Source organism: Myxine glutinosa, chromosome 1, assembly GCF_964187855.1.
Source record: "Myxine glutinosa chromosome 1, kmMyxGlut1.1, whole genome shotgun sequence".
Lineage (NCBI taxonomy): Eukaryota > Metazoa > Chordata > Myxini > Myxiniformes > Myxinidae > Myxine > Myxine glutinosa.
Genome location: NC_136261.1, coordinates 219,142,611 through 219,155,252, shown reverse-complemented (window position 1 = coordinate 219,155,252; position 12,642 = coordinate 219,142,611). Strand labels below are relative to the sequence as shown.

General features: G+C 40.9%; 1 long non-coding RNA gene across 1 annotated transcript; it reads right to left on the bottom strand.

Moving 5' to 3' along the window:
* Nucleotides 1–4,076: 4,076 nt before the first annotated feature.
* Nucleotides 4,077–10,962, bottom strand: LOC144893361 (uncharacterized). The gene is made up of 2 exons (XR_013624432.1): nt 10,816–10,962; nt 4,077–5,803 (listed from the first exon to the last, which is right to left on the bottom strand). It is a non-coding gene; the product is annotated as an uncharacterized LOC144893361 (long non-coding RNA).
* Between the last annotated feature and the right edge of the window lie 1,680 nt (nt 10,963–12,642).

Genomic DNA, 12,642 nt, shown 5'->3' with positions numbered 1-12,642 from the left:
TTGTCTCCCACCTCCGAGGATCTGGCTTTGGGGCAGAGAGAGAGGAGAGAGAGGTGCTGGCTCTGCAGTTGTGGGCCTGCACTTTCGCTGCTTGCTGTCGGGATCGATACACCATATGGACCGCAATTTTTGTGGCCGCCCACCATGGACCGCTGTCTTTTGCGGCCAAGCACCACCCGTTGATGGACCTATGGGTCAACGTGGCACCTATGCCATACAGGTGAACCACTTTTAGTTGGCCCCGTGACGGCCACAATACAGAAATGGACGCGGTTGGCGCCTTTCTTTATTTTCTAAGGAAGCTAGAAGGCCAAGCACTTCAGGAAGGCAAGACCAGCGGCAGAACATCGGCCGGCTGCGACACCACCGGTGACGTTGAACACTTTATTGGTGCACCGGATGGTGCTGACTGTATGTATGGGGTGGTGCTTTTGGTGCTTGGATGGGGTGCTCTGCACATTATTAAAGGCTGTAGGGCCACAGGGCACTCGTGGGTTGGTGTATCGATGCTGGCATGCGTGCTCTCTCTATGCATAACATCTGCATGTGTTCCTCCAAAAACAGGTCCTGGATCATAGTGTAAATATCAGTGTAGTCTTGTATAAATGATGCTCCCTACCGGCTGTATGTTTAGTTTGAGGATTCTTTCCGCGATTCGGTTATCCTGTGGGTGTGTTTCTGTGAGGAGAAGGGTGCAACGTCGCAGGGGGACATATTTACTCATTTGTGAACATCTGTAAAACTGTCGCACTCAGGGTTGAGTTAATAGTAGAGGGAACTACATCTGAGTGCCACACTAACGTAGGTAAAAATTTATCGGGTCGGGTCGCCCAGAGGTAGAGAAGGGTGCAATGTTGCGGATATGGGATTTGGCCTCCATCCATATCCGCTTGTAAATATTCCCCTATTTCCCCAATACTCCCCAACTATCCCCAATCCCCCATTCCCTAGTCCCATTGTCTGTAAACAACACTCTGTAGCCCCGACCTTCCCCTTTTTCCCCCATTAAATGTCGTGCCCAGGTCCACCGCATCTCACGTAGACAACTTTCGGACATCTTGCTAGTTATTCTTAGTCTATGTCAGTTAAGGACTCGTTTCCATTAATTCTGACTCTTCGTTGCACCAGAATGTGATTGTATGGCACCATTAGTAAGTTTAGGACCTCCCAATACCTCCCCGTATCTCTTCCTCATGGAACAACAACACCAACAACAACAACAGCGGCGCGGCGGCGGCGCGGGGAGTGCGCGTCCTCACTCCGGCTTGGTTGGCCACCATTGAACATGTGCTCCGACGGGGTTACCACGCAGGGGCTCGCTGTCAGCTCCTCGTCAAGGGCGGAGCCCGGTAACCCCCCGCACCCAATAAGAAGCGGCGGACCGATTCCATCTGGGGCGGAGCTAACGAGCCGAGGGCGTGTCACTCCCCGCTGGGCATGCGCAGGAAGAGGGAGGTGACGTCAGATGCGCCTCAGCTACGAAGAAGAAAGGACGCCACCTCCTAGCGCTGAGAAATACCTCCCGCCTCTCTGGACCGGACCGGGTCGATTCTGCCCCTGAGCCAAGGTGCACCTTGAGCTATCGACTGCCTGCCCTCCCCTGCCATCAATCCCCGTGTAAGTCAGTCTTGTCCCGTTTGTCTGTGGTCTGTCGGGAATAAGCTAAGACCGTGTCTAAGTGCCCATCTTGCTGTGCTTTACCTCTTGCCGTGTAATCTAACCGTTCTGCATAACCAATATTATATCCTCCTCCAGAGGTCTTGAGAACTGTACCCCTTGTGTCGTGTCATTTAACCCAGCCGTTGTGTCCTTTCCATCATTGATTTAGCATAGCGCGACTTAGTCAACGTTCGAGTGGAATCGGGTAAACTGTGCGAACACGGCGGCCATTCCGCTCGGCCCATCATAACATCCTAATAAGTTGTGTCCGTAACAATATATATATATCTGTGCAGCGTCTGTCCTGTCATGTCTTGTCTTGTCTTGTCTTGTGTTGTCTTGTCACTGAACTACTATCTCAAACTTTTGTGAAATCGTACCAAACTTCTGGTCTGCACATATCTCTCCTGTCGGTATGTCCTAAGGGTATTTTTTTTGAAAAATGTTACAATCTTTTTTTTTATTTTTTTATTTTTTTCAACTTAAGTTTTCAACTTCAATTGTTTATAAAATGTGATATCACGTATATTACAAATACATTTGTGCAAAATAATTGTTTGAATTATGATTGGTTTAAACCATGACAAAACGGCAACTCGGGTACAGTCATTTATCTATACTAGGGCATGCCCGTACTATATATAAGCTAGGACGTGCCCGTACGTGGGTGCCCGTTCCTTGCCAAAAAAAAAAAAAAAAAAAAATTTGTGTAGGGGTGTGTGTGTGTAAACATCCTAGGGCGTGCCCGTACGTGGGTGCAAAAAAACATGCGTGCAAACAACAACAACAAAAAAAAACTTTGAAACCACGTGGCAGTAACGACCACAGAACCCCCCCCCCCCCTCTATTTACATGAATGGTTTGGTCCATTCGCAACGACCACAGAACCCCCCCCTCTATTTACATGCAATGGTTTGGTCCAAAGCGAACGGTTTGGTCCATTCGATGTGATTCGATGATTCGATGTGAATGGTTTGGTCCATTCGGAACGACCACAGAACCCTCCCCTCTATTTACATGAATGGTTTGGTCCATTCGCAAAGCCAAAGCGAACGACCACAGAACCCCCCCCTCTATTTACATGAATGGTTTGGTCCATTCGCAAAGCCAAAGCGAACGACCACAGAACTCCCCCCCCCCCCCTCTATTTACATGAATGGTTTGGTCCATTCGCAACGCCAAAGCGAACGGCGAACGGCTAAATCGCCATAGCTCGGTAAGTAATTGTCCGATCAATATGAAACCTTGAAAAGGCACATCCTCGGGTCCCCAGCAATATACCTGGCAAGTTAAAAGTATATCGGACCCGTGGTTGTCGAGAAACAGCGGTCACAGACAAACAAACAAACGTACAAACGTACAGACGTACAGAGATTACTGGAATTATAGATAGATATCGACACATCTGGGCAGTGTCCGTGTTGTCACTTAACGACTCCCTCAAACTTTTGTTTCCGTGGTTGTGAAGTGTTTTTAATGACGTTGTGGTGGTTTTGAATCACGTGGTGGTGAGGTATTTTGAATGATGTGGTGGTGAGGTGTTTTTAAATGACGTGGTGGTGAGGTGTTTTTAAATCACGTGGTGGTGAGGTGTTTTTAAATGACAGTGGAGAGGTGTTTTTAAATCGCAGGGTGGTGATGTGTTTTTAAATCACATGGTGGTGAGGTGTTTTGAATTACGTGGTGGTGAGGTATTTATAATTACGTGGTGGTGAGGTGTTTTTAATTATGTGGTGGTGAGGTGTTTTTAAATGACGTGGTGGTGAGGTGTTTTTAAATCACGTGGTGGTGAGGTGTTTTTAAATGACGGTGGAGAGGTGTTTTTAAATCACAGGGTGGTGATGTGTTTTTAAATCACATGGTGGTGAGGGGTTTTGAATTATGTGGTGGTGAGGTATTTATAATTACGTGGTGGTGAGGTGTTTTTAATTATGTGGTGATGAGGTGTTTTGAATTGAAGGAATGTATGGAGAATAGAAGGAATGTATTTGAAGGAATGCATGGAGACAAAAGGTCTGAAGGTGAATATACGAAAGACGAAGGTGATGGCAAGTGGTAAAGCATGTGGTGAGGTGGAAAGAACTGGGAAGTGGCCATGTGCTGTGTGCTGGAAGGGTGTCGGAGTGAACTCCATTCAATGTACAATGTGCGCTGAGTGGGTTTATCAAAAATGTAGTGGTCTGAGAGGGTCATTAACCAGTGTGGCAGCTACATTCAAATGTAAGGTGTGCACAGAGGGAGCTGCAGATGGAGGAAATGCTGAGTTGGATCTTGGAGACGGCGTGAAGCTGGAAGGTGTGAAAACATTTTGCTACATCGGAGACATGCTGAATGGAGAAGATGGATCAGACACGGCAACGGTTGTGTAGAATAATAAATTTAACTGCTTTTCTACTTCAGAAACTTCCAGAAACTCGTTATAGCAAAATCAATGTTTTATTCACTTTTGAGAGTTTTGCTGTATTTCACTAAATGTACTAATTAGATATTAATGACGTTGTTCTGTCGGTCGTGGCTGTAGCTCCTTCTGTAGGTCTTTTGTTGAACCTCGTTCAGTTGTTGACCAGTCTCCAGTTGGTTGATCAGGTCAACTGGTCTTCAAGTTGTTCAGTCACTCTCCCAGTCCACTGCTTCTCCGTCACTCTCCCAGTTCTCTCTGCTTTTTCCACTCTTCTCTTGGTTTTAAAGCCCCAAACTCCTTTGATGTTGCGGAGCATGCAGGGTGTCTCTGGTTCCCTTGTTCAAAAACCTTATTTGGCTCTCGCTTGGCCAGCTAGTACTTATTTCTGTTCAAGAGGTCAAATGCTCTGACCTGCTGAGGAAGAATTTGCAGCCTGTGTGCAGTGAACTGAACATAGGCTATTTTTTGATAGCGTTACACATTTTGTCTGAAATTAACTCTCTTGATCACCTGTTAGCTCTAGTTCTATGCTCTTGGCTCATCTTGTAAAGTAAAACATATTCCACTTTAAACAAGATTACATTGAGATATATTCTAGCAATATTGTCAATATGAATATTGATTCCCTGACAATCCCCAGTTTTTCTTTTATGTTTATATTAACCATTAATCTAAACATTACCACATTAAATATTCAAACCACTAATCTGGTAATTCAATTTCCTAAGGCATACACCGTCATTCTGGAAGAATTTTGATCACAATACATTTCCTTGTTCATTGACTCTTTCTATGTTGATAATTCAATTCAACTCATTTGCATAAAGATCACAAAACATTTCACCTTCACCAAAACGCAATAATTTCAGTTCATCATTTAAAATAATAAAGCATCTGCAACATTTGGCAAAATATTTGCCTTTAATCAAATATTGACTTTCTTTGTTTGAAAAAAGGGGCGGATCACTTGTGTTTGAAATTACAGCATGAAACATTTTTTCTTCAAATGTCTTCATAACACCTACACTATTTGCGTAGGATTTTCTGCTGTTGTGATAGCTGGGCAGAGTCATAGACTGACCCTGCTCTCCATGCAGCATCCTTGCCACTCTTGCTGTGAGCCATAGTAGATTTGAACAAGGCCTCCATCCAGTTGTAGTCGACTTGCCTCCTCACTCATCGTGAGCATGGAGCAAGTATTGATGTGATGTTGATTTGTCAACAAGATGTGGAGCAGGGATGCCGGATGCATCCGCAATGATGATGTTGGGACCATGGTACTCAGTTGTCCATGGTCCATACCAGGAGCACACAGCAGAATCGTGCACAGCTGTTGTGAAGGAAAAACGCAGTCGTTCGCTTGCAGCTCCATGCTGGCTCCCCGGAAGTTGGTGAAGTAATGACACACGTCACCGTATCCCATAGACGTTGCAGGTAAAATGTCGTCGTCCTGCAATTGCTGATGTGATGAATGTTCGAGGTATTTAAACACAAGTAAGTGATCGCCCTTTTCCATATGTTGCAGTGTGACCCAGACAAATGGTCACATAATTTTCCCTTGGTGAAGGTAAACATCCATCTTCCAAAGGAGTATTTCTTCATCATTCTTTGAGAAAGAGGGTGTATGCCAGGATTAACTTCATTTTTTTTTCACAAATTGTCCTTTCAAACTCCTTCCCAGATGTCGTTAGCACTCCATTTGGGATGTGATCTGGTCTTCCCTTTACTCAGCCACATTTATATCTGCTCTCCACACAGATTGAATCAGATGGGGTACATTGTAACATGAAATCACTATATTTTATAACAACTTCACACGAATAATATTCAAATCAGACATGTGTTTTTCACTACTAAACTTAGAATAGCATCCACAATTGCTTTCAGGTTCATATAATTCAAAAATTAAACTCATGCAGGTATTGTAACCCAACTTCAAAGAAAATAAATGCATTAATAATGAGTATGTATGATTGAAATCACAAACAGGAGTATCTAATTCCCAACAAATCTTGCAAACAAGCAAACTATGCATAATGTATTATTAGCATAGTCCTCCCCGCTTTTTGTTTTTCTTTAACAGTGTAACTTGTGGTGATATGAGTTCATCGATCTTGTAAAACGGACATAGTTCACAACAAGTTGTTATGCCCTTATTTTAACTCTACTGTATTCATTTTCAACATTACTTGATTCAATCGTTGAATCTCAGTATTCATGTCGCCATAGAAGTCTTCCTCTTTTGTGGTTCCACATTCATTTCCTCATTTGTTGCTTTGTTTATTTCCTCTTTTGTTGCTTTGTTTATTTCCTCTTTTGTGGCTGCTTGCACTATCATAGTGTTGTTTGTTATCTTATTCAAACCCACCGTCACTAAGGTTTTCAAGCAAGCCACTACTAAAACTATTGCCAATATAACCACTAATCCAATAAACAAATATTGGAGTATCTCAGCTGCTACTCCTCGTATTTGTTCATACCTATAACATAATTATATGTCAATGACATTCAACATTATATACCAAACTAACAACTTCTTAAAATGTGACTACCAAACTATTTCCAAGTTGAACTCAAAATACTAGTAAAACAATGATTTGAAGAATTAACGTCAAAGGGTCAGCAAATTCATTCTATAACCAGATCTAATTTTCCCTTCCAATAGTTTGCCTTGACACATGTCATATTATAACACTTTAATAAACCTTCAGAAATGTTTCCCATCGCAACAACTTCCCTTTTACAAATAGCCATGTGTAAATTACTTATTGAACTACAATTTCCTCTCAATTTATTTGGCCTAAATGGCCGCAAAAGTGGCTGCCAACATGCAGTACCTTTTTATCTACCAAGTAAGTGCTCGTCGACATAAGACCTCTACCAAATGTTGTTTGTAAAAACAAATCTGGGATTTCTAATTACATGGATGCACACTCTCAGTACATTTTTTCAGGCTGCTGTTAACAATCCACTACAATAAATTAATTCCTTTACCCACAATCAAATAAGTAACACAAATTGAGGATATTATCCCTATCACATTCATTTATAGATTCATTTGGTTCTAATTCTCCCTTTTCCCACTGCTATAAGGAAGAACAGTAGCTCTTATAAGTCTTTGTAAGATCTCACTTAATTTACCCCTTCTTGGAAAATTAATTTACTATCCATTTCCCTTCTGTTTATCAGTAACCTTGTTTAAACTGCATAACTTAATTTGATAAATCCCGTGTATACAGCTACCACTTATTGAAACCCTACTGTTGTAGAAAATATCCAAATAAGTGGTTGTATGCTCCCTGAAAAGTTGCTCCTCCATTTCTATGCAACTTAGTGAATACTACTGACACCAGTATGCCAATATAGGTGTGGCAGATTAACAAAATATGTTGCAGGTACACGTAACATCGTGTTCTGAGTGTAAAAACCCCTAAAAAACAAAAAAAAACATCTGAGTGTAAAAAAACATAACAGCGCGTTCACGTCTGCCCCTTGGTTTTAAGATTCAGGTTTTAAGGTTTTAAGATTTTAAGTTTTAAGATTTAAGATTCACAATGCATTTCGTTTTAAAACTCACAATAGTTCAATTCAACAAAATTGTCTTTACTATCTGCCCATATCATCTATGCCTAAGACACATCCATTAAAAAAAAAAAAAAAACCCCTTTAGAGGCCATTTCTCCCCGCAAAGCGGGGGTTGGCCTTTTTCGGGAACCGTGGTTGTTGTTGTTTTTCGGTCCCCTTTTTGAAGCAATGTTTTACGGCCGGATGCCCTTCCTGACGCCAACCCTTTTTGCCGCCTTTAACGACAAACAGGGAATTACCAGTGAACTGGTACTCAATTAGCCGACCTCGGAAGGATGACAGGCTGAGTCAACCCCCCTGGCGTTAATTCAGCGATCGACCGGGATTCGAACCCAGGTATCCTAGGATCCTAAGCCAGCACCCTAGCCGCTAGCCCAACACCAGGCTAAGACACATCCATACATACAGCACAATTTATATGCTGATAAAGGTCAAGTTTATATATGTAAAAATCCATGAGCAGAGCACTCTGGAAAGTCAGTGTAAGACCACTTCCAAATTTGACTAATGTTGTACTCATTTTGTTTACTAGGGCATTGCCCGTACTATATCTATATCTAAAATTATATCCCCCCCCCCCCCCCCTCTATTTACATGCAATGGTTTGGTCCAAAGCGAACGGCTTCCGGAGTTTGGTAAAGAAATCGCCATCGCGTGCACAAACGCGCAGGAAAGCGAATGAATCGCAAATTCGGTTTTATTAGTTTTAAAACATAGTTTAACGCCAACATAGTTTGCAAACGTGAAATAAATGAATACGCTCTCAAATGTGCCATCCGAGGCAGAGTGTGTCCTCCACGTTCGGCACACGCGATCGTTCGCTGCTCTCTGATTGGTTGAATCGTTTTTTGGACATAGCTCGGTAAGTAATTGTCCGATTAATATGAAACCTTGAAAAGGCACATCCTCGGGTCCCCAGCAATATACCTGGCAAGTTAAAAGTATATCGGACCCGTGGTTGTCGAGAAACAGCGGTCACAGACAAACAAACAGACGTACAAACGTACAGACGTACAGAGATTACTGGAATTATAGATAGATGAAGCTCCTATCCATAAATAGCTGTTATTCTCATATAAATTCTATCAAAAATGGAATCCCAAAATTACTCACAATTTTACTATTAATTAATGGCTGCTCATTACCTAGCACATCAAATCTGTATATTTCATCTCCCTTGACAAAAGAGATAATGTACATAATCAAATTATATTCCTATTTTATTTTACGAATTTTCTGGATATTCTTGTAAGATTGACACTGGAAATTGACACTGGATTGACACTGGAAGAATTTTCTGGATATTCTTGTAAGATTGACACACAAAACAAAAAAAACATTGACACACAAACATACACAAACCCAAGCATTATGTATATTTGTTTGCATTTGAACCATCATTAACAGATCAAGATGGGTGTCAATTTTCATTTCAATTTCGTAAAATTTATCCTTTAATGTTAGAAACGCTAATACACAAATAGACAAAAAGTTTATTTTTAGAAAACCCCTATAATGTCACATTGAAATTACCCTTTTTGGTCCTACAATAATTTATCCAAATTTTACAACACCTCTATTTACATGTCAGTCAACCACTGACCTATCAGCATGCAAAAAAATAGTCCAAAATGCCCACCTGATGATCATGTGACGCTTGTCACTTGGTTTCCAAAAAATTTTGCAAAGCAATGTTCCACACTTTGGTAATTGTTTTGTTGTAAAAAATTGTTTCGCCCAAAATACTCCCTAAAACGACATTTATAATTGGCAAATATGAGGCTTCCAGAATGAACTCTAATTCTGGATCTTTTAATTCATGTTCCAAAAAAATCCAATTTTGGCATTTAATCAATTAATTATTATTAATTCGCTAATAAGCAAAAGTAAAATTCATTCTTGCTCCGAAAAAATTTTTTGAGACAAGAAGCATGAACAATTATTCATGTTGGTCTTATGATTTAATCTGTTGAGGCCTGTCGTCATTTGGGATCTGCAGCAATGAAGGCCTAATCGTTATCTGAGGTACCGGTAAGCACTGGTACCCTTGATCTTGGTTCGTCCTATGAACTCGTCTTCCTATTTGAATATGGACAACATCGTTTCCAGTGTCCAATATTTCCACAATTAAAACATCGATGTCTGTCATTGGCTGGTTTGTCCACCTGTTCACTTGTATCGCTGGGCTGCCTCTCCAGATCCCTGAGTTGCCACCCCACTCCCTGGTTATCTCCTACTGCATTGTTGCGTTGTTGCCCAGAAAACCTATTGCGTTGATTCGTAGTCATCAGGGCTTGAGTCTGTAGTTGCATCAATTTCTCGGCATTTACAGCACTATTCCTGGCTTAAATCCGCTGATGATGCAAGGCGTAATTCAATATTTCTTGCATTGGCTTGCCTTCCCAAGCAATACATTGTCTTTCCACTTCACTCGTCAATTTGGGCAACAGACCATTAATAAAAAGGGGTTTTAAGGCATTTTCAATTTGTGCCCGGTCTATTCCTGAATATAGTTGGAAAACATCTCGCAATCTGTCCAAATAATCGCTAGCATCTTCGCCTGTTTTCTGCTTGCATGTAACCACTTTGTTCCAATCCGTCAGTGGTGGCAATTTTTGTATGGCCTCTATCAATTTATTGATCTGTGCCGTTCTAGCCTCCGTGGGCATGTCTACCTGTCCATCTTCCGTATTTACCCAGTTGGCCTCACGCATTAAGTTCCTCAAAGTGGTGGTATTAGGAATTAACCACTTCAAATGTATTTCCATGTCTCTTGCAGTGGGCAACTGAGTTTCCACAATTAACCGCAGTTCTTCCGCAAATTGAAGTGGATCTGTTTTGATTGATGGCATACTACTCTGCAATGCCTTCAATTGATGTACCTGCCATGGTCTATACATCAGATCTGGGTGTTGCTGATTTGCCCCTGGAAATTGCCGCTGAGGAAAATTCATAACACCACATTGCTCAAACCCTCCTTGTGAGAGAGTCAACTTTTGATCATTCATTAGCCAATCACATTGATCGTTAGATTGATTGGCATTTATCACACGACTTTTACTCCTTGTATGGTGAAATGGAGAGCATGATAAAGGTATAACAGCTGGTTGCATCGTTTGCCCACTTTGAGTCGGTTCCTGTGCCCCAATTGCACCCTCTTGGGTAGTTACCTCAAATGGGTCACTTCTTTCACCTGTCCTCTGTTGACTAGAACCAATCGCTGCACTCTGTTCTGGTCTTTCGGCAGGTACTACCTGTGGCTTTTCCCACACCCCAATCTCACTGATCAGTGTTGCAGATGAGTCTGGATCAGTAAGTCCTGTTGAGGGGGGGGGGGGGGGGGGGTCAAACAAAAATAACCACATATAATATAACAAATAACTACCAGACTCACCACCTCGTTCATCGTCCAAGGTTGTCTGCACATTGATGTTTCGCAAATGTCTCAAAGCTTCTTTCTTGAGACAGCAATTTTGATCAATCAAACAATCAATATATTCAATTCAATTTATTTAGTTCAATTTATTCAGTTAAATTTATTCAATTAAATTTATTCAGTTCAATTCAATTATTCAATTTCAATTAATTTATCAATATTCATCAATAAATCAAATTAATCATTTTGGATGACTCCTTGCATAAGCCCTTTCCCCAATGATGTCAGGACAGGTCCATCTATTGACTGAGATCGAAGCTCATCGGTCGTCACCTCTGGTTCATACCTCATGTCAATTGACGAATCACTGTTCTGTCCTAGGGTCATATCTGACCTATTTTTCCATTTTGCCTGGTCTCCACAAATTTCCTTTGCAACCACTAAAGGCAACTCATCCTTCATTCGTGAGATCGCCAAAATGGATGGCAGATATTAAAGTTCTTTGGGAAAAATATCTCATCATTTTTCTTTTAATAGTACCCAAATCTCTTGGCAATATAATTTTCGTAAAAGTCCTGAAATGGGACTGTCAAATTCCTTCAATCATGCTAAATTTTGAAACTCCATCGCTTGTAATACCCAATTTATCCCATAGGGCTTGAAATTTCTTTTCCAAGTTCGTGCAATCATTCTGCATTGGAACCCTATGATATCATTCATAATAAGCATCATGATTTTATAACCATGGTCATATCATAATCATCTATTTGAAAAACAAACATTTCCTTTATCACCACAGCTATGTGGTATAATCAACAATAAAATAAACTGTACATAGCAAAAGGCTGTACATAGCAAAACTGTACATAGCAAAGGCAAAACTGTACATAGCAAAAGGCAAAAGGCTACCTCCTGACCACTTAGTATACCTATTGACAATAAGTCATAACAATATCGACTAATCATTAAACAATTGAAAGAAAAATCGCTTCTACTGCTCCAGCCGCAGCATTCGTCATTTTGTCTGTTCATTCGCGTGACTAAAACGAAATAAAGGGAGCTCAACCATTACACGGCGCTTTTAATGGCGCATGCCATAGGAACTCAACGCAATTTCGACTCGGCCAGAAAAACGAGCAAATTTTGCAGGATGTTAACTGGAATTTGTCGTGAAAATATATACAAAATACACAAAAATATATACCCACAAAAATAAACAACAAACCCAAACAAACCCAAGGTCGACCATATTCAATTCAATTATGCAATTTCAATGAATTTATCAATATTAATCAATAAAATTCTAATAATAATACATAATAAAATAATATAAATGATAATATCAAAAGTCACATTTATCAGTCTGATAACTCTATACCTAAGCCTTTTCCCAATGTTGCCAAAACAGTTCCGTCTGCTGGCGGAGGTATTTGATCATGGACGTCACTTTCGACCCATACCTTCCGTCAATTGACAAATAACTGTTCTGCCTCTGGATCATATCTGACATATCTTTCAATCCTGTCTGGTCACAAATGCAAGTTTAACAACCACTGAAGGCAATTCAACCCTTCATTTGTGAGACAATCAACCGAATTGATCAGACAGATATGAACCAGTT